This window comes from Saccopteryx leptura, chromosome 4 (assembly GCF_036850995.1).
Source record: "Saccopteryx leptura isolate mSacLep1 chromosome 4, mSacLep1_pri_phased_curated, whole genome shotgun sequence".
Lineage (NCBI taxonomy): Eukaryota > Metazoa > Chordata > Mammalia > Chiroptera > Emballonuridae > Saccopteryx > Saccopteryx leptura.
The window spans coordinates 33,320,081-33,334,515 of record NC_089506.1 but is presented as its reverse complement, the minus strand read 5'-3'; the positions used below and the strand labels follow the sequence as shown (position 1 = coordinate 33,334,515).

Sequence of the window (14,435 nt, the reverse complement as noted above, 5' to 3'; positions counted from 1 at the left end):
AGAGTATAAAGCCTTGACAGCAGATTAAGATACCCTCGTGGGATAAACTGGTAATAAAGCCAGATATGCTCAATGATTAAAATACATCATGTGAGTTCAGCCCAGTTTCTATCTACTATATATCCTAATTTTTTTAGTATGAACAAAATCCTATATCACATGTAATTCTAAAGACTCAAATATTATGTGTCCAAGGGAGCAGGACTCTTTGTTTGTTTGTTTGTTTGTTTTTAGAAGGAAAGAGACAGACAGACAGTGAGGAAGGGAGAGAGATGAGAAGCATCAATTCATAGTTGAGGCACTTTAGTTGTTTATTGATCACTTCTCATTTGTGCCATGACCAGGGAGTTTCAGCCGAGCCAGTGACCCCTTGCTCACGCCAGCGAACACTGGGCTCAAGATAGCGACCTTTGGGCTCAAGCTAGCAACCAAGGGGTCATGTTTATGATCCCACGCTCAAGCCAGGGACCTTGGGGTTTTGAACCAGAGTCCTCAGCATCCCAGGCCTATGCTCTATCCACTGCGCTACCACCGGTCAGGCAGGACTGTTTATTCTTATTTTAATGTCCTGAATACCAGTCTATCACTTGGGGTTACAAACTTCAGGTTTCTGTCAGTACTATCTCGCTTAAACTCAGTCCTATGATCTGACTCAGCCACAAACCAAAGTAGACTCATGCATTGCTATAAACAGCAGCACAATTCCATATGAAGTAATACTAGTTGTCATTCTGCTGTCCATATGTTAATTAATAGTTATTATTGATCCTAACCACAATTCAGGAGATTGATAAGACATAAAAACCTCAGAGATGTTTGGGACTCTGAGAACAGAGATCTATGCTTACATTCTGAATGACCTGCCTATTGTCAGCAAGCCCACAGCAGTCACATGGACATGGTGACTAGAGGTGTCCAGTTCTCAGTGTCTCTCAGCCCTCCTGGAGACCATTAGAAGGGACTAGCAGAGGTTCTGAGAACAAGGAGGAACCTCTCAGCAAGGGTGACAGGAGACCAGCAGCAGAAGTGACACTGGCTTTATAAGCCAGAGGTCATGGAAGGACTGTGGGCAGCAGCATCAAATGTTGTAGGGAGTGAAGATAATGACCAATGACCAAGGAGAATGGGTTGACATCTTTGTGGAAGGTCACAGAAAACAACTTGGGCCCTTGCCAGGTAGCTCAGTTGGTTGGAGCATCCATCCTTGTACACCAAGGTTGCAGATTCAATCCCAGGTCAGGTCACATACAAGAAGCAACCAATAAACGCATAAAGAAGTGAAACAACAAATGGATATTTCTCTCTCTCTCTCTCTCTCTCTCTCTCCCTCCCTCTCTCTCTTCCTTTACTCTCTCTCTCTCAAGTTAATTTTAAAAAGAAACAAACAAACAAACAAAAAAACAAGAGCATGGATCCTACCCTCTATAGAACTTAGCCACAATTGATTTACCACTCACCTAGATTATAAAGTTCTCATTATATCTTTATTAATTCTTATAGGGCCCTACTTCTTTTATATACCTACTTGACAACATGTACCTTAATAAATCTAGTTTTTCTTTGATTTTTAGTGCTCAGTGCTGCTATAAGATGAGGCTTGCTAATAATAGCACCTAACGCCTTCAATATCTATTCAAAATCTTGATCTTGATACTAGAGTCTTTGTACCAACTAGAGATGGTGCTCTAAACTGTCCATACTTTAAACGTATGTTCTCTATTTTGTCATTTAATGCCTCCATATCCTGATATAAGTAAATCAGTTATCTAATTTAAGCTCGAATTTCACACTGACCAGTTGCACCCATTCTCTTTCTCTTCTTCCACGAGTTTTAACAGCATGGTTTGTACCACTACTACTTATAAGCAGAGAAGCTTATATTTCCGTATTAACTCATTCTACTACGAATGGTTGAGACTTCTTGGTTTTTTTTCCATGTGTTTTGAGTGTGCTCCTAATCATTCACTGAAGCATTTTTATGATAGTTGTTTTAAAACCTTTGTCAATCATGGACATATATAAAAGTGAAGTGGTTATCAGAGGGAGGGGAATGTCGAGGAGTGAGTTGGGGGACGGGAGTAAAGAGAGAAAATATACAGTGATGGGAAATGATTTGACTTTGGGTGGTGGGCACACAACATAATCAACAATTTAAATGCTATAGAGATGTTTTTGTGAAAGCTATGTACTCTTATTGATCAATGTCACCTTGTTAAATTTAATTGTCTAAATAAAATTTAAAAAATTTTAAATCTTTTGTCATTTAATTTAACATCTCTGTAATCTCAGTCTTGGCATCTTTTTTTTTTTTTTTTTTTTTTTTTTTTTTTTTTTTTTACAGAGACAGAGAGAGAGAGGGATAGATAGGGACAGACAGACAGGAACGGAGAGAGATGAGAAGTATCAATCATTAGTTTTTCGTTGCGACACCTTAGTTGTTCACCGATTGCTTTCTCTTTTTTTTTTTTAATTTTTTTTTAACTTTTATTAATTTTTAGAGAGGAGAGAGAATGAGAGAGAAGGGGGAGGGAGGAGCAGGAAGCATCAACTCCCATATGTGCCTTGACCAGGCAAGCCCAGGGGTTTTTTTGAACTGGCAAGCTCAGCATTCCAGGTCGACACTTGATCCACTGCACCACCACAGGTCAGGCTGATTGCTTTCTCATATGTTCCTTGACCGTGGGGCTACAGCAGACTGAGTAACCCCTTGCTCGAGCCAGCGACCTCGGGGTCTCGAACCTTGGTCCTTCGCATCCCAATCTGACATTCTATCCACTGTGCCACTCATTGCCTGGTCAGGCTTGGCATCTTTTAATTGTCTTGTCTTCACTCGGTTTGAGATCTTCCTGGTTCTTGGTATGATAAGTAATATTTTTATTAAAACCGGGACATTTTGGGTGTTAGATTAGGAGGCTCTGGGGTTTTTGTGTGTGTGTGTGTTTTGTTTTGGGTTTTTTTTCTTGTGACTGTGACAGTGACGGAGAGAGGGACATATAGGGAAGAAGGGAAAGAGATAAGAACCATCAGTTCTTCATTGCGGCTCCTTAGTTGTTCATTGATTACGTTCTCATATGTGCCTTGACTGGGGGGCTACAGCAGAGCAAGTGACCCCTTGCTCAAACCCGCAACCTTGGGCTCAAGCCAGTGACCATGGGGGTAATGTCTATGATTCCACACTCAAGCCAGCAACCCCACGCTCAAGCTGGATGAGCCCACACTCAAGCCAGCAATCTCAGGGTTTCCAACCTGGGTCCTCCTCATCCCAGTCCAACACTATCCACTGCACCATCACCTGGTCAGGCTCTGGGTCTTTTTCAAGCCTTGTTTTATCCTGCTGCCTCTGATACCACTCCTGGAGGGGAAGGTAGGGGGAAGAAGGCTACTTCATTACAGCCAAGAAAATAGAAATCCAGATTTCTTTTTCAGCCTTTTTTTTTTAAGTGTTTTACTTTTTTTTAAATATACACAAAAGAAGAGAAAACAATACAACGTATGTACATGCACTTGTCACACAACTTCAGCACTATCAACTCCTGGTCATTTTTCTCTCATCTACTGCCTACCCCCCTCTTTTAAAAAAAAAAAAAAGCTGGATTATTTTTTTTTTAATTTATTCATTATAGAGAGGGAGAGAGAGAGAGAGAAGGGGGGAGGAGCAGGAAGCATCAACTCCCATATGTGCCTTGACCAGGCAAGCCCAGGGTTTTGAACCGGCAACCTCAGCATTTCCAGGTTGACGCTTTATCCACTGCGCCACCACAGGTCAGGCTGGATTATTTTAAAGCAAATCCAAAATTTGGATATAATATAATTTCACTCATAAATATATCAGAACATGTCTCTACAGATAAAGCCCTAAAAAAGTAATTGCAGGTGCCTCGCACAAAATGCCCAGTGAAGCCACAGAAACCGTCCCTGCTACAGAGCAGGAGTTGCCACAGCCCCAGGCTGAGACAGGATCTGAACAGAATCTGACAGTGATGAATCAGTATCAGAGTTCGAAGAAAAGATTCCACACAGGCAACCACACAGCAAGTCCAGCTGGCGGCAGCAGCTGAAATTGATGAAGAATCAGTCAGTAAAGTGAAACAAAGCCGGAGTGAAAAGAAGGCACGGAAGGCTATGTCCAAACTAGGTCTTAGGTTACAGGGGTGACTAGGGTCACTATCTGGAAATCTAAGAATATCCTCTTTGTCATCACAAAACCAGATGTCTACAAGAGCCCAGCTTCAGATACCTACATAGTTTTTGGAGAAGCCAAGATTGAGGATTTATCTCAGCAAGCACAGCTAGCAGCTGCTGAGAAATTCAAAGTTCAAGGTGAAGCTGTCTCAAACATTCAAGAAAACACACAGACTCCAACTCTACAAGAGTAGAGTGAAGAGGAAGAGGTTTACGAAACATGTGTGGAAGTTAAGGATATAGAATTGGTCATGTCACAAGCAAATGTGTCAAGAGCAAAGGCAGTTCAAACCCTGAAGAACAACAGTAATGATATTGTAAATGCTATTATGTGCCGGGGTCCAGCCCCGGGGGGGGATCCAGGCGTCCCACAGGAGGAGACGGCATTGGCGAAAATCGAGTGAGAGAGCCGAATTCTTTTCTTTCTCTTTATTCTCTAGTTAGCATTTACTGCCAGGCATCTCTGCCAAATGCTGGTCTAGCTTTCTTTTTATGCACACACACTAAGTTACAATCACATGGTATTTTGTTTCACTATGGTTACATGTTTCCAGATAACAGTTAATTCATATCTATAAACTATAAATCAGGTGGTAAGTTATTCAAAGTACAGTTATACAATAGCAATAACAATATTGGTACAAACTTCTAAAAGATTAGTACTAATTAATAACTCTACTTTACTGTTGTTGTGAGTCAAGGGCACAGAGAGAGATTAGCAGACGAAATCATTAAGGACTAGCAAAGGCCCACCGCTTGCTCAGGCAAATGGCCTTGAGTTCATGCAGTGTCCTAATTTTTCTCACAAGACTTCAAAAGGCTTGCTTATTAAGAAATTGTCATAACATCAAGAGTAACTTTTGCTTAAAGATATATAGAGTGCACCTGCAAAATAGCTTAGTAGCAACATAATATCAGAAGGCATTAATTGCTATTGCTTCTATGGATTCTTCCATATTCCTCTTTATTATCTGAACGAAAAACCTTGGGAAAGTATATAAATCTCATGAGAATGTCTCACTGAGAAAGCCCAGTAACTGCCTTCAGTCATAAAACAATTCTCTTAGCAAAACATCCTTTTCTTGCTGACTGCATTCCCATCCCAGGCCACGCAACAGGCCATTCCATAACACCTTACCTAAGATTCTATTGTCTAGTCAAATTTTATTTATTTACTATATTCACACACTAGTTAAGTTCTAACTATATTCTTCTTAGAGTGTTCCACTATCTGCAGGTCAGGTAAGCAAGAAGAAAGGAAAGTTTCTCTACTCTATCACATGAAAAGGCTAGGGAGGAAAAATGATGAATTAAGTGAAGGCCGAAAGGTGCTTTGTGCACAGCCACTGCCTCCTACCCATTCACAAGTCACAATCTATTCTTTCTAACATGATTAAGAAGAAATTCTCCTACAAACTTAACCCTTTACGAGGGATATCATAGCCAGCCTCTTATATTTATGAGCCCAGTTCAAGGGGCTTACAGGCTTTTCTGTGGAACTTACACCTTCTGTCCCATTTCCAAAGAAATTACTACAAATCTACAGGGAAAGCATGGTACTATTATCCCTGTGCCATAAATAATAGCACACACCCAGAAAAGGGGGGATATAAGGCCAGATTAATTCAAAAAGTCAAAGGGGGAAGTATCGTTGTGCCTTTCCTTTGCGGTGACTTTGTCAACCCGCAGCCATTGGTCTTCACTGCGGTGACTTTGTCAACCAGCAGCCGTTGGTCTTCTCTGCTGTGACTTTGTCAATCAGCAGTTTTTGATTTTCTTCTGCTGTGACCTTGTCAGCCAGCAGTTGTGGGTCTTCTCCTGCTGTGACCTTGTCAGCCAGCAGTTGTTGATCGGCTCCCGACAATTATGGAATTAACAACGTAACCATCTTAAAAGGAGGACCTCTTTTTTGGTGTTTCAAAAGAGTTATTATAGCTTGGTTTGAAATTTGTACTGTTTCTATAATTAATAAAGTTATGGCTTATTGTGGGATGAAAAAAAAAGTAATTGCAATACCATTATAACAAAACTAACAATTTCTTTTTTTTATTGATTTTAATTTGTTGTGTTTACATAGGTACAAGTGTTCCCCCGAATATATCTTCCTCCCTCCCCTCTAACAATTTCTTAATATTTCCTAAAACCTAATCTGTGTTCAATATTGCCCAATTGTCCCTGAAATTATTTTTTACAGTTAATTTGTTTGAAACAAGATCCAAATGTTTCATATATTGCATCTAAGTGGTAGATATCTTCAATTGTTTTAAAATTTATAGTGTTTCCTATTTCCATCATTTTTCCCAGGTTATGTATATATTTACTGAATAAAACTGGTCATTTGAATAGATATAGATTTTCCTTTTTTTATGGATTTGACTAATTGACTCCTTGGATCGTTAAGCATGTTCCTCTATCCCTTGCATTATTTTAAATTGAGATATCATTGGCATATAAAACTGTATCAGTTGGCCTGACCTGTGATGGCGCAGTGGATAAACCATCCACCTGGAATGCTGAGGTTGCCGGTTCAAAACCCCAGGCTTGCCCAGTCTAGGCACACTCAAGAAGCAGCTACTATGAGTTCCTGCTCCTCCCCCACTTCCTTTCTCCCCTCTCTCTAAAATCAATAAGTAAAATCTTAACAAGAAAAAAGAAAAGAAATAATCACCACACTAAGTGTACTTAACATCTCATTCCAGCAGCGGGGGCTGAGGGGGGCAATAATCTATCTAGGACAGGGGTCCCCAAACTTTTTACACAGGGGGCCAGTTCATTCCGACCGTTGGAGGGCCGGACTATAAAAAAAACTATGAACAAATCCCTATGCACACTGCACATATCTTATTTAAAGTAAAAAATCAAAACGGGAACAAATACAATATTTAAAATAAAGAACAAGTAAATTTAAATCAACAAACTGACCAGTATTTCAATGGGAACTATGCTCCTCTCACTGACCACCAATGAAAGAGGTGCTCCTTCTGGAAGCACGGCAGGGGCCAGATAAATGGCCTCAGGGGGCCGCATGCGGCCCATGGGCCGTAGTTTGGGGACCCCTGTTCTAGGCTGTCCTCAGGCCTTTGCTGTTTGTGGTGTGGGGCCACAGTTTTCCTGTGATGTTTGTCCAGAGGTTTCCCTCCTGCTAGGTTGCCACTTCCCTGGTCCTTTGCCTTAAAAAAGCAGGCTTTGCTCTCTTGGTTCCTGAGATTATCATTAGAGGAGAGAGCAGAGAGGAGAGCAGAGAGGAGAGCAGAGAAAGGCCACGTGGAGAAGCAGCCAAGACGGCAGAGTGCTGAGTGAGAAACCAGTTTGTGCAGAGTTTGTGCAGGGAGAAGGAAGGAGATGGGGAACAGAGATGAATGAGACTGGTGAGCTAGAAACCTTTGATTCTAGGAAACTCGGATAAGTCAGTAGCTTTGTGAGCACTGAATGTGAGTGGGTTTTGGAGCCCAGTGTGTGTTTTTACTTGCCCGCCATGTGCAAGCTAGAATTAAAGATGATGGCCCACCAAAAAAAACAAAACAGGCTTTTCTTGAGGGTTTTTTTCTTTTCTTTCTTTTTTTCTTTTTTCTTTTTGGTCTGCACCCATCAGCATTTCTAGGTGGCTCACGTCTGGAATATATGAGTCTACAAGAAACCCCAGGGAGCTCACCACCATGTAGTTTCTTGGGTCTCAGGGTCCATAGTCACTCTGTCTTCTTAGGTTTGTTTTATGTATAGTGTCCAGAAAGAGGAATAGGAAAAAGCTCAGTGCAAAAGGAATAGGAAAAAGCACATCTGTTCCATCTTCCTGAAAGCGAAGAATTGATCTATTTTTACTACTGCCTGTAAATGATATTTTTATGACAAGACTAAAAAAACATAATAAATGGCTTCTTCATCAGCAATGGTTACAGCAGCACTAATCAAGCATTTGAAGGTTATTAGGGGCGAAAACTATTCTAATCTCTCATGGTTTCACTTCTTTATTATTTATTTGGTGATTCAAATATAAGGAAATTCATAATAGTACTATCAATTTGCATGAGGAGTGGGAACATTACTATTAACTAATTTTAAAAACCTAGCTTTTTTTCTTCTTTTTTATCTAATTGGAATAAACATATAACTAATGCTTTTTTATTTTAATCGAGCATTACTGTTTTACTGAGAAGTCCAAATTAGTAATTACATATCTTTCTGATTATATAGTTATTATAATAGCATGTAGCATATGTATATACCATTTTAATTGCACTAAGCTATCTTTTATGTATAAATATATTTATATAAATTTACATGTAATCTCTCTTTTACTCCTGTAGCTTAACTCTAAAATCATCCTTGGCTTCAAATGCTGTAAATACAGTTTAAATTAAATTGTACTGTGATCCTATTTAGAGAAGCTCATTACTTCTTATTTACTAAGAATGATTCTAAGCTTCTCTAATTTTTATTACTTTACATAACTTCATATATATATATAATGACAGAGACAGAGAGAAGGACAGATAGGGATAGACAGAAAGGGAGAGAGATGAGAAGTATCAATTCTTCATTGCAGGACCTTAGTTGCTCATTGATTGCTTTCTCATATGTGCCTTGTCACGGGAGGAGGTGGCTACAGCATACTGAGTGACCCCTTGCTCAAGCCAGCAACCTTGGGCTCAAGCTGGTGAGCCTTGCTCAAACCAGATGAGTCCCTGCTCAAGCCAGTGACCTTGGGTGTTTGAACCTGGGTCCTCTGTGTCCCAGTCTGTCGCTCTATCCACTACGCCACCGCCTGGTCAGGCTTTTTAAATATTTTTAAGAATGATAGTTATTTTTTTATTTTTAGGAGCCAAAAACTTGGTAATATTCCAAATTAAAGAGTGATAATATAGTGAATACTTTGACAGTAATAGATATGGTCATTTTCCCCCTATACTATCCATACATTCATACAAGTCATATCAGTATTCACATAGGCCTGACCTGTGGTGGCACAGTGGGTAAAGCGTCGACCTCGAACAATGAGGTCGCAAGTTCAAAACCCTGGGAGTTGATGCTTCCTGGTCCTCCACCCCTTCTATCTCTCTCTGTCTCTCTTCTCTAAAAATGAATAAATAAAAATATTTTTTTTTTAAATTCACATAATTTTAAGATATTCTACATAACCAGTCTTGTCCATACTCTTACATTTATCAATACTAATGCAGATCTAATGACTAGCATTTCATACCTGCATTGAGCAATAGTTAATATAATAATAATAATAGTAATAAATATTTAGGCTAATGAAATATGTTAAATTTGATTATATTTCAGTAATCTTTATTTCTACTGCCCTTTTCATAACATGGCTAGTTCTGAAAATTGCAAAAATGAGTACATATTTATAAAAATATTAATTACTTTAAAATTTTGCCTTTATTTATGATCACTGTATCAAAATACTCCTAACAATATTTTCAAACTTTGCCTAACCTGTGGTGGCACAGTGGATAAACCATTGACCTGGAATGCTGAAGTCACTGGTTCAAAACTCTGGGCTTGCCTGGTCAAGGCACATATGAGAAGCAACTATGAGTTGATGCTTCCTGCTCCTCTCCCCTGCCTTTCTCTCTCTCTCCTCTCTCTAAATAAAATATTTTAAAAAATTTTTTCAAATTTTTTATTGGGTAATAAAACATAGAAGTCATGTCATGCTATTAATTGATGAGTGACATAGTCAAACAGATGCAAGCAAGCATCCCTACAAGCAGTTCTGTATTAATTGGGTTGCAAAAGTCAGGTTTGAATCAGGTATTGAAGAATTTAGAATTAACTCTACTTCATGAGTGTGTTTTTTTTAATTTATTTATTTTTTACAGAGATAGAGAGTGAGTCAGAGAGAGGGACAGACAGGGACAGACAGACAGGAATGGAGAGAGATGAGAAGCATCAATCATTAGTTTTTCACTGCGTGTTGCAACACCTAAGTTGTTCATTGATTGCTTTCTCATATGTGCCTTGACTGCGGGCCTTCAGCAGACCGAGTAACCCCTTGCTGGAGCCAGCGACCTTGGGTTCAAGCTGGTGGGCTTTTTGCTCAAACCAGATGAGCCCGTGCTCAAGCCGATGACCTCGGGGTCTCAAACCCGGGTCCTCTGCATCCCAGTCCGATGCTCTATCCACTGCGCCACCGCCTGGTCAGGCTACTTCATGAGTTTTTAACTAATTTTTATTATCAACCCTACTTGGCTACTTCTTTTAGGATCACTAGGCCCAGTTTGACCTCTGGTCATGCTGCCTTCTGCAGTAGAAGTCTTCCCCTATAACAGCCTTACCTCCTTACCTTGTTCCAGGACAAGGTTAAGAACAGGTTTTGTTTATACTAATCTGAATTTAACATCTCCTAGAGAAAATAAAACAAAACACTTAAACCCTAACCTCTGTTAATGAGTCCAGACAACACTAATTATGGCAATCTCAAAAATTATATTCTGCCTGACCAGGCGGTGGCGCAGTGGATAGAGCGTAGGCCTGGGATACTGAGGACCCAGGTGCAAAACCCCGAGGTGCCTGGCTTGAGTGCAGGCTTAACAGCTTGAGCAGGGGATCATAGATATGACCCTTTGGTTGCTGGCTTGAGTCTAAGGTCACTGGCTTGAGCAAGGGGTCACTTGCTCTGCTGGAGCCCTCTGGTCAAAGGCACATATAAGAAAGCAATCAATGAACAACTAAAGAACTGCAGTGAAGAATTGATGCTTCTCATCTCTCTTCCTTCCTATCTGTCTGTTCCTGCCTGCCCCTCTCTCTCTCTAAAAAAAATAATAATAATAATAATCTAAAAATAGTTGGTTTTTCAACTTTTGACCTACTAGCTATAATAATAATACTAATTGGAATTAATAAAACCTACTTAAAAAGAAGATACACAGATACAAATAAGCATATAAAAAGATGCTCCACATCTTGTCATTAATGAATTGAAAATTAAAACAACAATGAGATGCTACTACACACTTTCTAAATGGCCCAAATCCAAAACACTGACAACACCAGGTGGTGGCAAAGATGTGGAGCAACAGGAAATCTCTCCCTCATTGCTGGTAGGAATGCAAAGTGGTACATCTGCTTAGAAGACAGTGTGGCGTCAGACGCTCACACACCACCTCTCTCTCTCTGTATCATCAATGAAAAATCTGTAACTCACAATAAAATGGATTTTATTGGAACTTAGAGAGGAGATGAGTCGGAACACATTAAGCAGACTGAAAGGTACACTTAGATGAATCTAATCGTAACTCAAGCCAAGCCCCCAATTTACTTAGGGAAGGCTTGGAGAATACGTGATTACTCTGAACTCACCCTAATCCTTTCATAAATCCAGTTAAACTGTGTTTAACATTTCCTAATATGTTTATGTTTACTCACAGACGTGAAGAAACACTGGGGATTTTTTTTTAAATGCTAAAGGAAAACAAAAGAGTAATTGTAAAAGTTACATCTTTGGCATAGAGAATTAACCAGAACTATACACCCCAAAAGCTGTTTAAAATCCCGTAAGTAAATGAACAACTCATGAATAATGAACAAAGTGAAATCATCTATGTTGCAAAATAGTAAGAGGATTTATTAGTATGTCAGGAAAGGCCACCTCTTCCTAGAGACGGTTGTCTAGAAGAAACTTAAGGTTAAACATTAAATATACTTTTAGCAACACTAACCTCAAGGTTATTTTAATAGAATAAAAAAGGTACAGGTCTTTTGAAATTGAAAATGCCCTTTGTTAAAAAGTAAAAATACCGCCTGACCTGTAGTGGCACAGTGGATAAAGCATTGACCTGGAATGCTGAGAGCGCCGGTTTGAGACCTCAGGCTTGCTGGGTCAAGGCACAAGTGAGAATCAACTGAGTTGCTTCCTACTCTTCTCCCTTGCCTTTCTCTCTCTAAAAAAATCAATAAATAAAATATTTTTAAGATTTTTTTTTTTGGCTTTTTTCTTTTGTATTTTTCTGAAGTTGAAAACGGGGAGGCAGACAGATTCCCGCATGCACCCGACTAGGATCTACCTGGCACATCCACCAGGGGGCGATGCTCTGCCCATCCGGGGCGTTGCTCTGTTGAGACCAGAGCCACTCTAGCGCCTGAGGCAGAGGCCACGGAGCCATCCCCAGCGCCCGGGCCAACTTTGCCCCAATGGAGCCTCTGCTGTGGGAGGGGAAGAGAGAGACAGAGAGGAAGGAGAGGGGGAGGGGTGGAGAAGCAGATGGGCACTTCTCCTGTGTGCCCTGACCGGGAATTGAACCGGGGACTCCAGCATGCCAGGCCGATGCTCTACCACTGAGCCAAGCGGCCAGAGCAAGTAGATGCTTTTAAAAAAAGTAAAAATAGGCCCTGGCTGGTTGTCTCAGTGGTAGAGCATTGGCCTGGCGTGCAGGAGTCCCAGGTTTGATTCCCAGCCAGGGCACACAGGGCACCCATCTGCTTCTCCACCCGTCCCCTTCTCCTTCCTCTCTGTCTCTCTCTTCCCCTCCCGCAGCCGAGGCTCCATTGGGGCAAAGTTGGCCCGGGTGCTGAGGATGGCTCTGTGGCCTCTGCCTCAGGCGCTAGAATGGCTCTGGTTGCAACAGAGCAACGCCCCAGATGGGCAGAGCATCGCCCCCTGGTGGGCATGCCAGGTGGATCTGGTCGGGTGCATGCGGGAGTCTGTCTGACTGCCTCCTCGTATCCAACTTCAGAAAAATACAAAAAAAAAAAAAAAAGGTAAAAATACAAAAACTCCTAATAGAAAAGGCATCAATTAAGTGGCTTAATTCCAATAATCAACCAGTATGCTTTACAAACTATTAGCTATATTTATAGAAGAATAATATTTATATAAGTTAGAAATAAGAAAACCAGATTTCTCTTTTATCTTTTTAAAATTTTATTTAGACATTAAATTTAATAAGGTGACACTGATCAGTAAGAGCACATAGGTTTCAGGAAAACATCTCTATAGCACTTGAACTGTTGATGGTGTTGTGCGCCCATCACTCAAAGTCAAATCATTGCCCATCACTGTATATTTGTCCCTCTTTACTCCCCTCGCCCCCACCCCCTCCCTTTGGTAACCACTTTATCTGTGTTCATGAGTGAAAATCAGATACTTAGCACAGCTGCACTTAAAGGAGAAGTGGGATAGAAGACTGGAAAGGTGAGCTGGGCACCAGACGGGGGACAGGGGAGGCACATTTCTCCCATATGTGCCAGGGAGCCAATAAATGGGGCTTTTTGTTTTTTGGGGTTTTTTTACTTTTTATTGAATTTATTGGGGTGACATTGGTTAATAAAACTATACGGGTGCACAATTGTACAATACATCATCTGTATATTGCATTGTGTGTTCAGCGTCCCGAGTCAAGTCTCCCTCTAGCACCATGTATCCTCCCTCTACCCGCCTTCACCTCACTCCACGCCCCTGTCCCTCCTGGCCAATGAGTGCTTTCGAGCATGGAGGCAATATGAAGACGGCAGTGTTGGGAGATGATGGGAAACAAGTCTCTGAGAAACAGTAATGACTAATCTGGGGCATCCAGTATGTGCCAGGCTCTGCGCAGGCTCAGCGGATATTCTTTCTGTAAGCCTCACGGCCGCTCTGCAAAGTGAACGTTGTCTTTGTCTCTGTCTTACAGATGAGGCCCTGGCTCAGACAGCATGTATCTCACCCAAGTTCACGCTGCTGACAAATTATGGAACTAACTTTCAAAACAAATTTGTTGACTCTGAAGTTGGCATTCTCTCCTCCACTCTAGGCCGTGGCCATGAAGAAAGCATCTGCCGTAATGAGCAATTGTAAAAGCCCTGCCTTCTTGCCAAGGAGAGTGCTTGGCTGAACCGAGAACCAGGGACCAGAGGGTTTCTGATTTTCCAGGGACAGAGGTGCAACTAGGGGATCCTCTTCTTCTTGCCTCATCCTTTGCCACTTTACTATCTGTGTGACCCCAGAAAAGTCACTCTAACCCTCTAAAGGCTTGACAAAAGAATAAAGAAATAAGACACAGGATATACGTAGCCTGTGTAAGATGAAATTTTCAGGGTGAGGTATTCAACTCTGACCCTCTGATGTGTCATTTAAAATTTTTTCTACTCTCACTTCCTTCTTGCCTAGCCAACTACCGTTGGAAGCCTACGAGCCAACTACCATTGCCACTCGAAGCAGGGATGTGGCAGATACAAGATAAACAAAGAATTGGGGGGGAGGAGAGGTTTGTGGGGGGGCAAACAATGTCTTCTGGACTCAGAATAAAACTGGATTCAAAATATAT

At 40.9% G+C, this 14,435-nt stretch overlaps 1 pseudogene; it reads left to right on the top strand.

The window, feature by feature from the left end:
* The first annotated feature begins 3,879 nt into the window (after positions 1–3,879).
* Positions 3,880–4,479, top strand: LOC136404079 (nascent polypeptide-associated complex subunit alpha pseudogene; annotated as a pseudogene).
* Positions 4,480–14,435: the final 9,956 nt, after the last annotated feature.